The sequence below is a fragment of the Struthio camelus genome, chromosome W, assembly GCF_040807025.1.
Source record: "Struthio camelus isolate bStrCam1 chromosome W, bStrCam1.hap1, whole genome shotgun sequence".
Taxonomy (NCBI): domain Eukaryota; kingdom Metazoa; phylum Chordata; class Aves; order Struthioniformes; family Struthionidae; genus Struthio; species Struthio camelus.
In genome coordinates this window covers 13,240,799-13,254,609 of record NC_090981.1, presented here as the reverse complement: position 1 = coordinate 13,254,609, position 13,811 = coordinate 13,240,799, and the positions used below count along the sequence as shown (strand labels likewise).

Here is a 13,811-nt window from a genome sequence, read left to right as displayed (position 1 = left end):
GATGAGTCATCCACTGCTACATCTTGTAATGTAGTAGAATGAAAGCTTTCTACATTAGTTGCACTATGATTGTTTTAGGTAAACAAACATTAAAATATGCACAACTTCAAGCTGTATGCAGCAAAACACAATACCTCCATGAAATTAAAGGTAAAGTGATGAATTTATATTTATGATGCTACTGATTTACATTTTACATTGGCTGTACTGTGCAGTATTGTAAGCTATGACATGCTAATTTTAAATTAAACTCTTTTAAAATGTTCTTTATGCAGTTTGCTTTTTTTGGTTCCTGAACATATTCCTACAGTTAGTAGCAATGCTAAGTAATTTTTCCTCTTTGCTTATATCTGGCCACCCTCAGTCATCCTGGCAGAATTTAATCATATAAACAAGACTTGACTCCTTGGTCTATATGCTGTTATCATTTTATCATACCCCATGATGTTTAAGATACAAACTGAAATTCAGGATAGTCAATTGGAGCAGCTTAAAATAAAAATCTCAACTGAGAAAATAAAGAAGAAGCCATAAAATAGTTAGGAAGGAACTTAATAGTAAGGAAGTCAACTTAAGACGGGGCATATCTAGCCTGTTCTTCTTGACATTAATAAATACAGAATAAACTAAGGCCTTTTATCGATGGCATCAATGCTGATTTTCTCTACAGATAAACCTTCTTCTGCTTAGAGGAGTGAACTGGTGATGCTTAGCCTAAAGAAGAGAAGATTTGGTGGAAGAAAGAATGTGGCCTTCAAATACATAAAAGGCTCCTGCTGCAAAGAGAAAGAGAATAGTTCCTTCATATCCACAGCAAACAGACAAGAGGTAAGTAAGTGGCTTAAACTGCAGCAAAAGATGAAGTTAGATATTAGGGAAACTTTTTAAGGGTAAGTAGGCTGTCTAGGGAGGAATGTTGAGATTGGAGGTCATTAAGAACAGGAGAGACAAGCATCTGTTAAAAATTGCATAGATATAATTGACCTAGTTTTAGGCCAGAAGGAGGGACTGGTGGCTTCTCAAAGTATCTGAGGGCTAGAAGGGGCTAAAATAACTTCATTGGTTTCTGGTTGTATCAGGGCACTAGAGAGAGGTCCCACCTGAGCACTGTTAGGTTATCAGTCATGGTCTACATCAGTAGATATTGAAGAGGACAAGATCAGGATTGAGTTAGGTCAAGATGGCACATCTGACTTTCAGAAGAACCTTTAGTGCAGTGGAACTGTACAAGGCTGAATGGCAGGAATGATTCCCAAGTAAGAAGACATCATTTTTGGGAAGTAACCAGGAGATGATGTTTCTCACCTATAAGGTGATGGCATGCATAAATCAAAATCTCCATATAAGTGTATGTTTTATCCATGTATGTGCCAAATACTGCTAATTTATTTGTGGAAATGCATTTGTTATCTGCAATTAACCTGAACCACAGGAAAATGTCTTGAAGTAAGATTTATGCCACTCTGTAGCTTCCTGTACAAATTTAACATATTTTACTAAGGAGTATAATCTAAGCTATAAATACTGAGATCTAGTGCCCTAGGGATCTGTGTATAAAACATTTTTGTCATGAATAAGAAGTATATACGATTTAAAAAAATGAATCTGAACAGATTCAAAAAGGAAGAATTTGACCTACGTTTGAAGGTATATCCTTCAAGTATTAAAAATAAACTGATAATTTTCCTTCTTGGAAATCTGTGATTACCATTTTGTTTAGATTTGAAAATAAAGGAGGCTTTGGGGATTTGTGTATTCAAGATTATGGTGGAGTGAAATGTATGTAGCTTCTGCTCACAGGTTCCGGTGTGGTTGCCGCGAGGTGCAGGTTACATGGAAATTGCAACAGCCTCCTAGCATAAGGAAACGACTTCATGGTGGTTATCATCTGATCTCAATATAAATCAGCCATGAGGAGAAGGATGTCTTTTTTGTCATTGTTTTCAGCTGGAAATGGTTCTCTAGGTTTTTACTGTTGCTTATTCCAGTTTCCTTGTTCTTTGAGTCAATGGGGTTCCTCTGGTTCTGGCTCTGGGTCCTTGACCTGACAGAAGGTACCAATAATTCCCATTGGCTTCAATGTAATTCTTTGACTGGAGGGGGGGAAAAAAAAAAAAAAGGATGCCAGTGAAATAGTAAAAAATCTGACCCTGCCTGTGCTAACAAATGCAGCTCTGCCAGGAACCTGTTTACAAATCTGTCACCAAACCCAGTTAAAAACACAGCGTGTGTCCTGGGCCTGATTTGTAGTGCAGTTTGGATCTTAAGTGTGTTTTGCAAACTGAAGCCGTGCTTGTAACTAGATTTAGGAGTAGCCATATGGTACACAGAGTTCATATTTGGTCTGGAGGAGGGAGAGTGAACAATTTCAGATAATGAATATGTTTGAGAAAGTCAGGGTGTGCATACAAACGTTTCATGAACACAGTAAGGCAGTTTGAAAGGATGTATGTGCTCAGCTTCAGCAGTTCATGACTTCAGGCATTGACAGGCAGACCGATGCCAGTACTATGGCTTCAGCAGTCAGCCAAAGGAGCGCTAATAGGAGGGGAGGGAAATTGGTAACAGCATAATCATAATTTTAGAAGTATCTATTTAGAAGATGAGAACCATCTATGAAACAGATGAGAACCTTATGGCAGAAGGAGGAGAGGATTCTGTTCTTCCAAGGAAGCATTTACTTTTGCTCTTAGGTATTTTTCTGTTCCTGTAGCGCTCCACATACTTTATTCACTGCATACCTTCTAGCTTAGGCAACAAATGAGGTAATATTCTTATGAGAACTCTCTTTCCTTGCATTTGCACATTCCATGGTTCAGTACATTGTGATTCAGTGCATAGTGCATCCTATGGAAAAAGAGTAATGATCTTTTAATTTAAGACTTTGGGCCAGATTCTACCTTCCTGATTTAGGTACCTAAAACGTAGGTTTAAAGTAATTCAGGCAATTCAATTTCTGAGGTCTAAATTGGACATTTAGATTGTTTAGATGAAAGAGGTAGGCACTATTGAAAAGTGATTCACAGCACTTAAGAGGCATACCCCTTTTTCTATAGATCGCATGAGGACCATAGGTGCATCTTTGTGATGATAAATGCATCTGTATGTTGTATGTGATTCTGCATAAGAAGCAGCGAATTCCAAAACAAGAGGAAAGCGTATCTAAGCAAGCCGGTTGGAGGGCCTCAGATGTGTTTACTTGGCATCCTAACCTTTGTTTAGGTGGCATTCGAATGGCTGTATTGCCTTTAGGAAAGGAGAGAAGACGCCCCCTTTGCACAGCAACCAGTTGACTCTGGTACTTGCGCAGGGAGCAGAAGACCTGGATTCTAGGTCCTCCTTATCCTTGACTGCATCCTCAGGCTAAGGTACTTCTGAGCACATTCAGGAGACTCTGTTCAAAGGCCTAATGAACGCTGTGCTCCAAAATGAAGGAAATAATTGATTTTTAGGTCTGTCCTATGGTATTTTTAGGTATGTCCTATCATGCAAAAGCATGATACTGGAGAATAGATTATCTCAGTTGTTTGAAATGTAGAGTTTGCTTAAGCTGAGAGGATGGAATCACAGGGTCAGAATCCGCCCTTGCATTATTATGTGTCTACACACAGTATGACTCAACTAAGATTGCACACATAGTAACTCATACAGGTTGGAGCATGAGCAGGCCTGTTGCACTAAAGCACTGTTCTCTGGAAATGCACGCAAGCAGCTTAATTACATTAGAATTTGCAACAGTCCAGTGTAACATGGTCCCATGCTTGAATGCTGGTAGTTTGTTTGATATTAACGTTAGCAATTCCTAACGCTACTCCCATTAAAGACAGTGGCAAAGCAGTGGGAATAGTTCAGATGCTAAATGAATACCAGCTCAATTCAAAATGGATCTGTTTTACTTCAACAGAGCTGTTTATACTAGGGGGATTTTCCTCCCCTATGGTTTGATATTAAGTTGTTTCCATCAAGCGGACACTCATGTAAACATGATCTTCTGTATCACCCTGAAAATCATTCTATGCTAATTACTTTAAAAACAAATACCAAATGTACATTTATATTCTTTGAGGTAAACGCTCACAACTGTATAAATGGCAGCACTGGCCTTTTGGTGATTAAGGCTGTGGTGGAAGTTCCAGCTCAGAGTTTCCAGTTCTGGTTTATAATTCAATGGTAAAGAAAACAAATTCATACTGTGGTCTAATTGGGAATATAATCTATGTACACATGAGAAAGCTGTTTTCTTGCAAATCATCTTTTGTGCTTTGGTCTCACCACCTCTGCAGCAGATTCAAATGCGAGCTTGGCTTGGTCCTTCTACATGCAGAGATTGTACTAGCATAGCTAAAACAATTCAGGCCCCTCTTGCCTCTCTGTCTGCCCTGCACTCTTTTGTAGTTGCAATTATATATTGCTGGATTACAATACACTACTTCTGTTTTAAGTCTTATGCTTCCAAGGAATATCTTCTTTTTAATGGGATGTTAAGGTTTTCTTCTGTTTCTGACCTGTTACTTTTATAAATGCAGTATTTGACAAAATCAGAATCTAAGTTACCTTGTGTTTAATAACTGGTCTGTTGTATTACATACCCTAATTATTAGAGAATATATAGATAATATACAAATATGCACATACATGGAAAGAAAATGATAAATATTTAAAATATAGGAAGGTAGAATAATTTTGTGGTTTAGAATTAAGGCCATAATTGTATTAAATTCTTGTAATTGTTTGATTCACTGTTGAGTGGCACTTTCTCAAACTCAGAAAACCCTAGGCTACTCACGAAACCAATGACAAATCATAACTTACATCCATAGTAAATACCTGAAATCAGTGGCACTCGTTTCTCTGATTCTTTGTAAGCTGCTTACATGAACAAGAAAGAAAAAGTTAAATAGGAAAATGCACTTGGCCTAATGTGTGATATTTCTCTTAAATAATTTCTAGATATGTTTGAAGGGATACCATCTCATTTCAAGGGAAAAAGCAGTAGGAAGACACTTATCTAAAGGGAGAGGAGAAGTTGGACTTGCCATTGCTCATGTAATGGAAATGTTAGAGTCCTCAGTAATAATGAGGAAAGATATTTAAAATTTCTTTTTTGTTTTTTCCTTTACCCTTTGGTTCAGGTACTCCCCATATTACATTTGTGAATACCACTAGAAGGAGGAATATCCTAGTTAGTGACTAAAAGCCCAAAGGCATGGAACCTATAGCACTTAGGGACCCTTATGTCCAGAATTTCAAGCTGTTCTGTCCCCCTTACCTTCAGAAATGTAAGGTTTTAAACCTTTTTGCAATGCTGCAGTGTTGTTGCTGCATGGTTAAGTATGTAGACCGTGGTAGTAGGTTCAGTGCAGGTTTTTCATCTCATACATGAAGCCTGAGGCTCTGCCATGAAGGAGACAGCTGTCTCCTGGTAGACTCGATGATGATGTGTCTGAAATGAAAATCATGGTAAGAAAATCATTTTTAAAAGTTTAAGGGAGTTTAAAAAAAAATAGAATGAGACACTTATTTTCCTCACTGTGGAAGTCCTAAGTGTCATCTTAATAGAAGACTTTGTTTAAGACTCAGAGGGAGCCATAAAACCCTCTTTAATTGACTTGCTATAGTTTAAGCATGTCACCAGTTTTTCTTTTGATGTTTCAGTCCTTTGGAGGCAAGAAGTGGGCGTTTAGAAACGGTGGGAAGCTGCAGTGAATCTGTTCTTCGCAGTGGTAGAGAACTTCCATTTTTAGCTTTGCAGGATTACAGGGTAGCAGTCATGAAGTCTGTGCTATGTGTCTGGTTTTACCTTTTGTTTTTGTTTATGTAGGGAAGCGGGAATTAAGTGAGGGCTGAAAAAAGATTACAGTCACCCAGTAGCTTGGTTTGGATGAGATGAGATGGTAGCCACTGTGCAGCTGTGGCCTCTTCTCAGCCACACTGAGGCTGCATCTGATCTGGATGCACAAACTGGATCTTCATTCTTGGCCTCGTGCTGGGACAGTTATGGGGAAAAAGTGCACATCTGAAAGGGAAAGAAAGAAAGGGATGTTTCCCAGAATCTTGGTGTCCTAGGCAGAAAATAAGGCTGGTGTGCTGGGCAAAAAGTATCACTGAGCATATAGTTAAAGACTGGACCATAATTTATATACACCAGTTTGCATGAACAGTTTTAATGCTGGAATTTTCTGACTTTGAATGTTTTTATAACTCGAATGTTTCTAGCACAGTTTTGACAATGTGGTTTTTGAAAACTTTAAATTAAAACCAAAAAGAAAAGGAATTCTGTTACCAGGAAGTGGGTGATTCCCACATGGATCATCATCAGCATTTAGAATCACAATTCCTATTATTTGACTGAATGGAACGGCTAATAGCAATAAGTAGTGGGTCCATATCTCTTATATGGATCAGCCACTTAGGGAGAGAAAAGATGTACTTGCCAGTAGATGTCACAGATACTAGCTGAAAACAAAGCAATGCTGGGATTTGGGAACTCTTGTTTATATTCTATAGTCTGGAGAGCAGATTTGCATATTTAAACCTATAGACCATTCTGCCCTGCCTATTCCAGCTTCCCATTGCATCTGTCCCCTGGAGTCTGCTCTGCTTTTTCACTTCTCTTGTTTTACTCCCAAACTAATCAGTTGGTTTCCAAGCTAACCAGGTGGCTTCCTTGAGTATACTGCATTGGTACCATCTGTTGGTATTGCTGGTAAAACGGCAGAATTTCTTTGCTCTCAGTTCTGGTGCCACAGCAACTTCTGGGGGCTGGGACTAGACATTGCATGAAAAGTCCCAAACTGCCTGATATTCTTCTGTAATGGGGAGGATGATTGGTTGGTCTGGGGGAAGGCTGTGCACACAATTTGATGATGAACATAGAGGGGCTGCGTGAGGTTGAGGTCTCCTTCTGTTTAAGTGGAATATTCAGAAAATAACGGTGCTACTCTCTAGGAAACTTATAGGGAGCATTTTTCAGAGCTTTATAACTTGGCCAAAATTTTGCAGGTTTTCAGAAGACTAGTACAAGGCATAGCCCTGACAGAGTCTGATTGCTTACAGCAGGGTAACCCCTTTTCCCTCTGTAACTGCAAGGTGGGCAAGGGAGGGTCAGATCTGGGTGGAGAGAGGCCCTCAAGGTTCATGAGGGGTTAAACAGGATAGATTTAATGAAGGGCTTGCACACCAGGCTGCGCAGGGAGCCCCGGGAACCGCACGGAGGGGCCACGGATGGGAGGCTGCTGGAGGCACGGGTCGGGCGCCCAGGCGGGACTCGACTTGTCATATCCTAAGGGCCCCCTAAATCTACTAGAGCTATTTCCTTCCCTCGGCTGTGCTAACCTGGAGTAGCTGCTGCTGGGAAGTGGCTAGGCACTGCTGACAGAACGGAATATGCATGCCTGGTCCTGCCGGGAATTGGGTCAGTGTGCAGTTTCACACACGCTGGGGCTGCTACCGCGTACTCGGCCAGTCACTGACTCCTCGCCAGGTCTCCTGCAGGTGTCCTCACTACACCCTCCCTCAATATCTCTCACAAAACATGCAGACACAATAGCTGCTCAATGAAATGGCTGTAAGAAAAACATGGGAAAAACAAGAATGCTCTCCTTTAACCCCATATTCGGAACAGCTGTACTATTTTAGTTGAAACTTACCAGAAAAATTCAGCCTGATGCAGACACCCAGCATGGAAAATTTCAGCTTGCACATTTAGTTTGGCATAGTTATAAATAACTGAAAGCAGGGTCCTATAATGGAAAGTGTTAAACAAGCTTAACTATTGGTGGAAGTATCAGCAGTGCTTATCATATGTGTGTAGATGTATGCTTCTATGCATAAACAGATATGTGGTGTCATATGAGTAGATATCAGTGGTTGAGTTGGATCATGCTATTACTGATTAGTGACAAAGCAATGAATGAGACACAGAAGTCAGTCTGTAAATGCCATTGCTTGCTCATTTTAAGCTCTACTGGGGCTGTTCAGCAGATTTGCTACAGTTCTGATGAATGAGAAGTCCTTACCTGCTGACCACCATGAAGCTACTTCTTTCAGACCAGCACAAAGGAAATACTTAAGGAGAGCTGAGCAGGGGTTTGGCCAATGTGACAGTGGCTAAGCAGACTCGCTTGCTGCAAAACTCTGAAGAATTAAACTCTGGAGGTGGTTTTGTAGCAATAGAGTAACAGCTGTGTAAAAGTTTGCCCTGTGCCTGTTCTGTGTGTAGCATGTTCTCACCAGCTGTACAGCATAGTTCCTATGCTTGGGAGAGGAAAAGATGTGAGTTTTATATATGCAATAAACTTATCAGTCTGTTTTACTTCACTGGATTACACTGGGAAATAACATTTAAAACACTCGCTGATTTTTAGCTTAACTAAACGAGGGGCAACAGAACCAACATTATTGTTTAAAAAAATTGTGGGGAGGGCTTCTTCCCATCTCCCTATGCAGCAAAAATAACTTTAATAATTATGTTTGCATCAGTGGTTTCTCCTCTTGAAAGCTATATTTAGAAGGCATGGGCTTTTTGTGATTTCTCTTCAGCATGGTATGTACATATTGTAGTAATCCTTTTTTTTCATCAGCTTGTTGCTAACAATGAGCCACCTAAGCTCTGAAAACCTCCCTCTGCTGTTAGTTGTAGAAGAATGCTTAAAGGATTTAGGGATGTCAGTCATCTTGCTTTTTAGCAGGAGTGTGTGTGTGTGGGGAGTGGGGGGGAAGAGAGCACGAGTTGGAGTTCAAAAATTACACTGTGTGTGTGGTCTGAGGTTATTTTTCACTTCATGAAATGCACACTTCATTCCTGGCTCAGGCAAAACTTGTACATCACTGAATAAGTCCCTTATCCACTTTCCAAAACACTGAAGAGATTTGAAAGGGCTCTGTGGGTGGACTGCTACTATCAGCAAAAGCAAATAAGCTAATTTATTTAGCTAAGCATTTTTTAATACTCAAACATAATAACCTTCCACAACACTTGAACAGTTGTGGCCAGTCAAGGGAAGAGAAGGGGGAAAAAAAAACTCTGAGGTTTAAGCAGTCACACCTTAATTAACATTAAACGCCAGATTATAGTTCTTGGTGTGTGAAGGTGTTGTCTGATCAGGCTGGGGAAAACACTGGGGAATGATTAAATGACCTGACTGTACTGCTAGGAGTCCCCCTGTGGTGTGCTGGTGGTGGTGTATTCAGGATTTCACCTTCCTTCAATCAAATGTGGTACAAACTCATAGTCTCCCCAAAAAAGATTAATCCAAGGACTCCTTGTATCAAACTGTTTTGATGTTCAACATAAGTAAACGGTGCTACCCTGAAAAACCATGGGTGTCCAGCAGCAAAGAGCTGTTGTAGCTTTTAAAAAAAACAAAACAAACAAAAAAAAAAACCAAAACACCAGAATGCAATCAGGATGCTAATGAACCAAACCAGCAACTGCAGGTGGGTGAAACCCAAATGACAGAACAGCACCAGGGAGCCTTACAAAATGTTAGTATTCAACTAATTGGAAATGGTTTGGCCAGAACAGAGTTGAATACTCCAAATTCTGTTTTCAGTCCAATAGAGTATCACTGATCTTGATAGATTTACTCTAAATTAACAATGTGACCCATACCACAACTGTATTTACAGGACTAGCTAACTAAACCAAGCCAACAAAACCATGTTGGAAAAACTTCTTTCAAGGTGAATGTCAGACAGCAATCTTGGAGCTTGAGAGGTCAGAATCCCTGAAAGGCTGTGCAGGGCAAAGCACAATAGCGTAGATTTGATCAAGGCATCCTCTGACGGGTATGTAGCAATGATCTTGTGTTGGGTAGCATGGGACAGACCCATACTTCTCAAGGGGCTAGCAGAGTGCAGGGATGAAGGCCTTCCTCCAAGGAGAGAGGTTCTGCCTCATGCTGTTTATGTTTCACTGTGGCACAAGAGAGGAAATAGTTACATTGCCAGTGGTGGGTTTTGCTGAGGCCTTTGCCATCCTCGGATACCTTTCGCCTGACAGCGCTGAGGCTAAATCTTTGCCTTTTAGAAGGCACTGTTACTCTTTGCTATGAGGACTGAAGTGGTTGCTGGCAGCCTACGTCAGAGTCCCAGTGTGTTATTGGTTGAACAAGCCTGTCCCAAAGGTTTCACAGTCTGAGTAAACAGTGGAGAAATGAATGCTGTCAACAGGGTGTTGAAGCACAAGGGAGAAGGCAAAAGGTGTTTGTTTTTTGCTTCCTTCGTTATGTTAGCAATTCCTACTTGCCCTGCACAGGCTGAAAACTGATGATTTGCCAAAGCAATGTCATATGTTGTCTTCACAGGATGTAGAGAGCCAGAAAGAACTGGCAGCGCTGTGCAGTTCTTATCTGTGTCCACAGCCTGGTGCCGCAGACCTCCCCCGTCAGGTCTTGCAATGTGGGAAGGAGGGGGTGGGCTCAGCCTTTCCTTTGATGTCAGATCTGCATCTGTTCCTAGTTATCTTCTACCCAGGAGTAAGCTGAAGCACGAGACAGTTAAACAGTACATGCAAAAAGTCTGTGGTAGACCCACGTTGCCACAGGCCTGAACTGCAAGACTATTCTTCCTTTCTTTAGATTCGCTGGCATCCTGCAGCAGATCCTCTTGGGTTTGTTGACAAACTTGCTCGAATGGTGAGCACTGGAGGGGTTGTGAAATGAAGCGCTTCATGCAGTTGTGGATGGTAAGGAAGTCTCCAAAGTGTATGCAATTGCAATCTAGACAGGTTAGTCAGCAGAGGCCTAGAAAAGATAAATATGTTGGGGCATGTGTAATTAATTCTTAAGGCTAAATAAATCTGGATGAAGCAACTTAGCTGAGGGGGGAAGGTGAGACTTGACGAAGGTCTTCCTACCTGCCCATCACAAAAGATCCACAGAGTTCTAAATAATAGCACGCTAGTGCTTTTGTTTGTCTACCCTACCCTTGGATTACAGCAGTTGATGATGTTCTCTACGTTTTCACCATCTTTGAAGCTGAAACTTATCTTGTGTTGTTTATTTAGTCTGACTAGTTCTGGACAAGGTGTTAGCCCCCATTAATTTGTGCTTAAAACACAGCAAGTCCAGCTGCTGAACATGGGACTTTTCTCAGTGGTTGTCTGCATTAATGTCTGGCTACCAAGAGCCAAGCTCTGCTGCCAGACCTCCATGATGCTGTCCAGACAAAGCTTTCCCAGAGTTAGATGAGCCTAGGAAAAAAAACCTCTTCATGAAATCAATACCAGTTTCAAATACAGTATAAAGTGCTTCTGATTGCTAGCTTCAGAAGTAGAAAACCTCTGCCTGGAAGAGGGCTCTGAACCAGCTCCTATTATAGGACCTGACGCTAAATTCTCGGTGGTAAATGACCACATTACTCTTTGGGGCCTGTGGGTGTCAAAGAAAAGATGCATGTGAGAAAAGTCACTGGCTGAAAGCAGAGCGTGTTTTGAACATTAGAGGTAGTTTAGTAGCCCAAGCCTGTTTCTGATTAAAATCAGAGTCCTTCAGATGAATGGAATGTAAACCACATACCAATTATTGGAATCCCATAAAGGAAACTCCCTTTTCCATCTGTCTATCTATCCATCCGCCCACCCACACAAGTACAGCGTCTCAGAAATATCCCTCTTTAGAAATGATGGAAAAACTCAGTGCTTGCTTCCTTTTCTCTTACCTCCCAGGTGCTGGACTACAACTGAAGAGATGAAATTGCAACAAAACCACTTAAATACTTATCAAAAAAATAGATCTGTTAATTAAAAGGATAATATTTCCTGGCACCCAGACAAGATACACAAAGCTGAATCTTGAGGCCTTCCTCAAGCAAACATTCTGTGGGAATGTGGCTGTGAGGACTGCAGGAGCGAGCCTTTAGAGTAAGACCTGCTCAAAATGAAAGCATTAGGTCAGTGCACTATCTAGAAAAAAAAATGTACTTCCTGAAAAATAAATTACACGTATACATGCTTTGTTTGCCAAATTTCTCATGACTTTGCATTCCCATTGCACTTTTTATTGAGGCTCTTTTATATCGTTAATTATAGTAATTAATCTTCCCATCACATCTATGAGGCAGGAGATGTTTTTGCTGGGTCAGCTGTGCATTGGAAGTATTACAGTATCTATTTTACAGATGGTAAAACCAAAACACAGAAGTTCAGAGACAGTAAATCAATGCTAGAGTAGGGTAGAGTCCTGCTCTCCCCTCTAACCACAAGAGGGATCGTCTCTCTGAAGTACGTGCTAATCTCAAACATACTTCTTATATGAGCAGATCTTCCCTATACGAATAAGGGCAATATGTCTGTTTCAATAAATACTCTACTTCTAACATCTATGACCCTACTTAAAGAATTTAGATCCATGATAAAGGTCATGTTATGGCATGTTTCTTATGTTGCTACTATAATTGCAGGACAATTCAGTTTGAATGCAGCAGGCAGCCCTTGGACAGCTGGAAGAAGTTTTAAATGTTAATAATTTGGGTAAGAGTTGGTTCTACAGTGGCATTATGGTCTAGTTCACTGTAACTGTTTTCTGATACTCTGCTGGCCTCTAGAGGGATAATTTATACATGGGCTGAAGCATTAACCCAGTGAGTTTAAGCACTGCAGCATGCTCTTGGATCTTTCTTGCCAGGCAAGTCTTTTCTGTTTGCAAGGCTTTTAAGGAGTGAGGCTTTTTAGCTCTTTGGAAACACTTTTCTTCACTTCCCTGATTTTCCTTCTGTCTGGGCAATCAATTTAAGGTATTATTCTTCTGCCTGAAGAAATAAGGGTAGAAGATCCTGGCAATAAACGCCTCTGAACCACTGAAGTGAGAAGCTCTGAGGAAAAGGTGCCAGAGGGGTGAGAGACAGACAGAGGAGCATAAAAGAGAATACTGTATTTAATGTATAATATTTATTCATAATTTAAAAGCTCCTCAGTGCTGAGACATCTTTTCATGAATCCCGTCATGCCCAGCAAAAAACACAACTACATTCTGAAAAAAGACCATGGCTTTGAACCTCCTGGAAAGCAGCAAATCTCCCTTGGCTTTCTCCGCTTTCTGCTTCTCTACTTGCTGCAAAAGTTTGCTATGTTCCCTACTTCGTTCCCAGATTCCACCTTTTTATTTTCTTCAGGGTAAATGTCTTAAATCTTAATTAAAAAACAAAAACAAAAAAACACTGAATAGAAAGGTTGACTATTTGCTGCCCAGAGCAGATAATGGGTTATAAGCAGTAGCTGCTTGCAGGGTACTTTGTGGCTTTGTTCAGTATTAAGCAGGCATTTTCCTAATGCTTCAGTGTAACTTTCCATAACTTCACAGCACAGGTGGGTGTCTTAGTACCTTTTTGTAAAGGCCGGAGTTATTCATCCAAATTCATCCATACTCTTTATCTAAAACCAACAGCATACACTCTCCAGTTCCCCAGCTCCCTCCTAGTCCATTGCCTTCACTCATGGTGGCCAGTTCTCTCCTAGTCTCTCTTGTCTCCTGATATCTCCATTACCACTCTGTTGGCAGTTTACCATTTGGAGTGAAGTTCATTTGCTGGACCCTAACCCAAACTTATCTGCAATTCTTTTGTGCTTACTAATATGATAATCATAGGATAGGCTTATGTTAGTTTCTCCTTTTCTCTTTGGAGTGACTATCAGGAGATTTTAGTGTAGGGAAAAGCCTCATCTAGAGACCATCTTGATGTTAAATGCTATCTTATCGTTGTCATACCTATTGACCAAATTCTCACACAAAGTCCTTTGCACCATTTAAACATGTATAGCAAATGACATTTTGTTGCACCCAATAACAAGGCCTCTGTGGTAGGGTACATAT

At 40.6% G+C, this 13,811-nt stretch overlaps 1 long non-coding RNA gene across 1 annotated transcript; it reads right to left on the bottom strand.

The window, feature by feature from the left end:
• Nucleotides 1–5,319: 5,319 nt before the first annotated feature.
• Nucleotides 5,320–7,709, bottom strand: LOC138064295 (uncharacterized). Its single transcript, XR_011137560.1, has 3 exons — nt 7,650–7,709; nt 5,865–6,016; nt 5,320–5,443 (listed from the first exon to the last, which is right to left on the bottom strand). It is a non-coding gene; the product is annotated as an uncharacterized lncRNA (long non-coding RNA).
• Nucleotides 7,710–13,811: the final 6,102 nt, after the last annotated feature.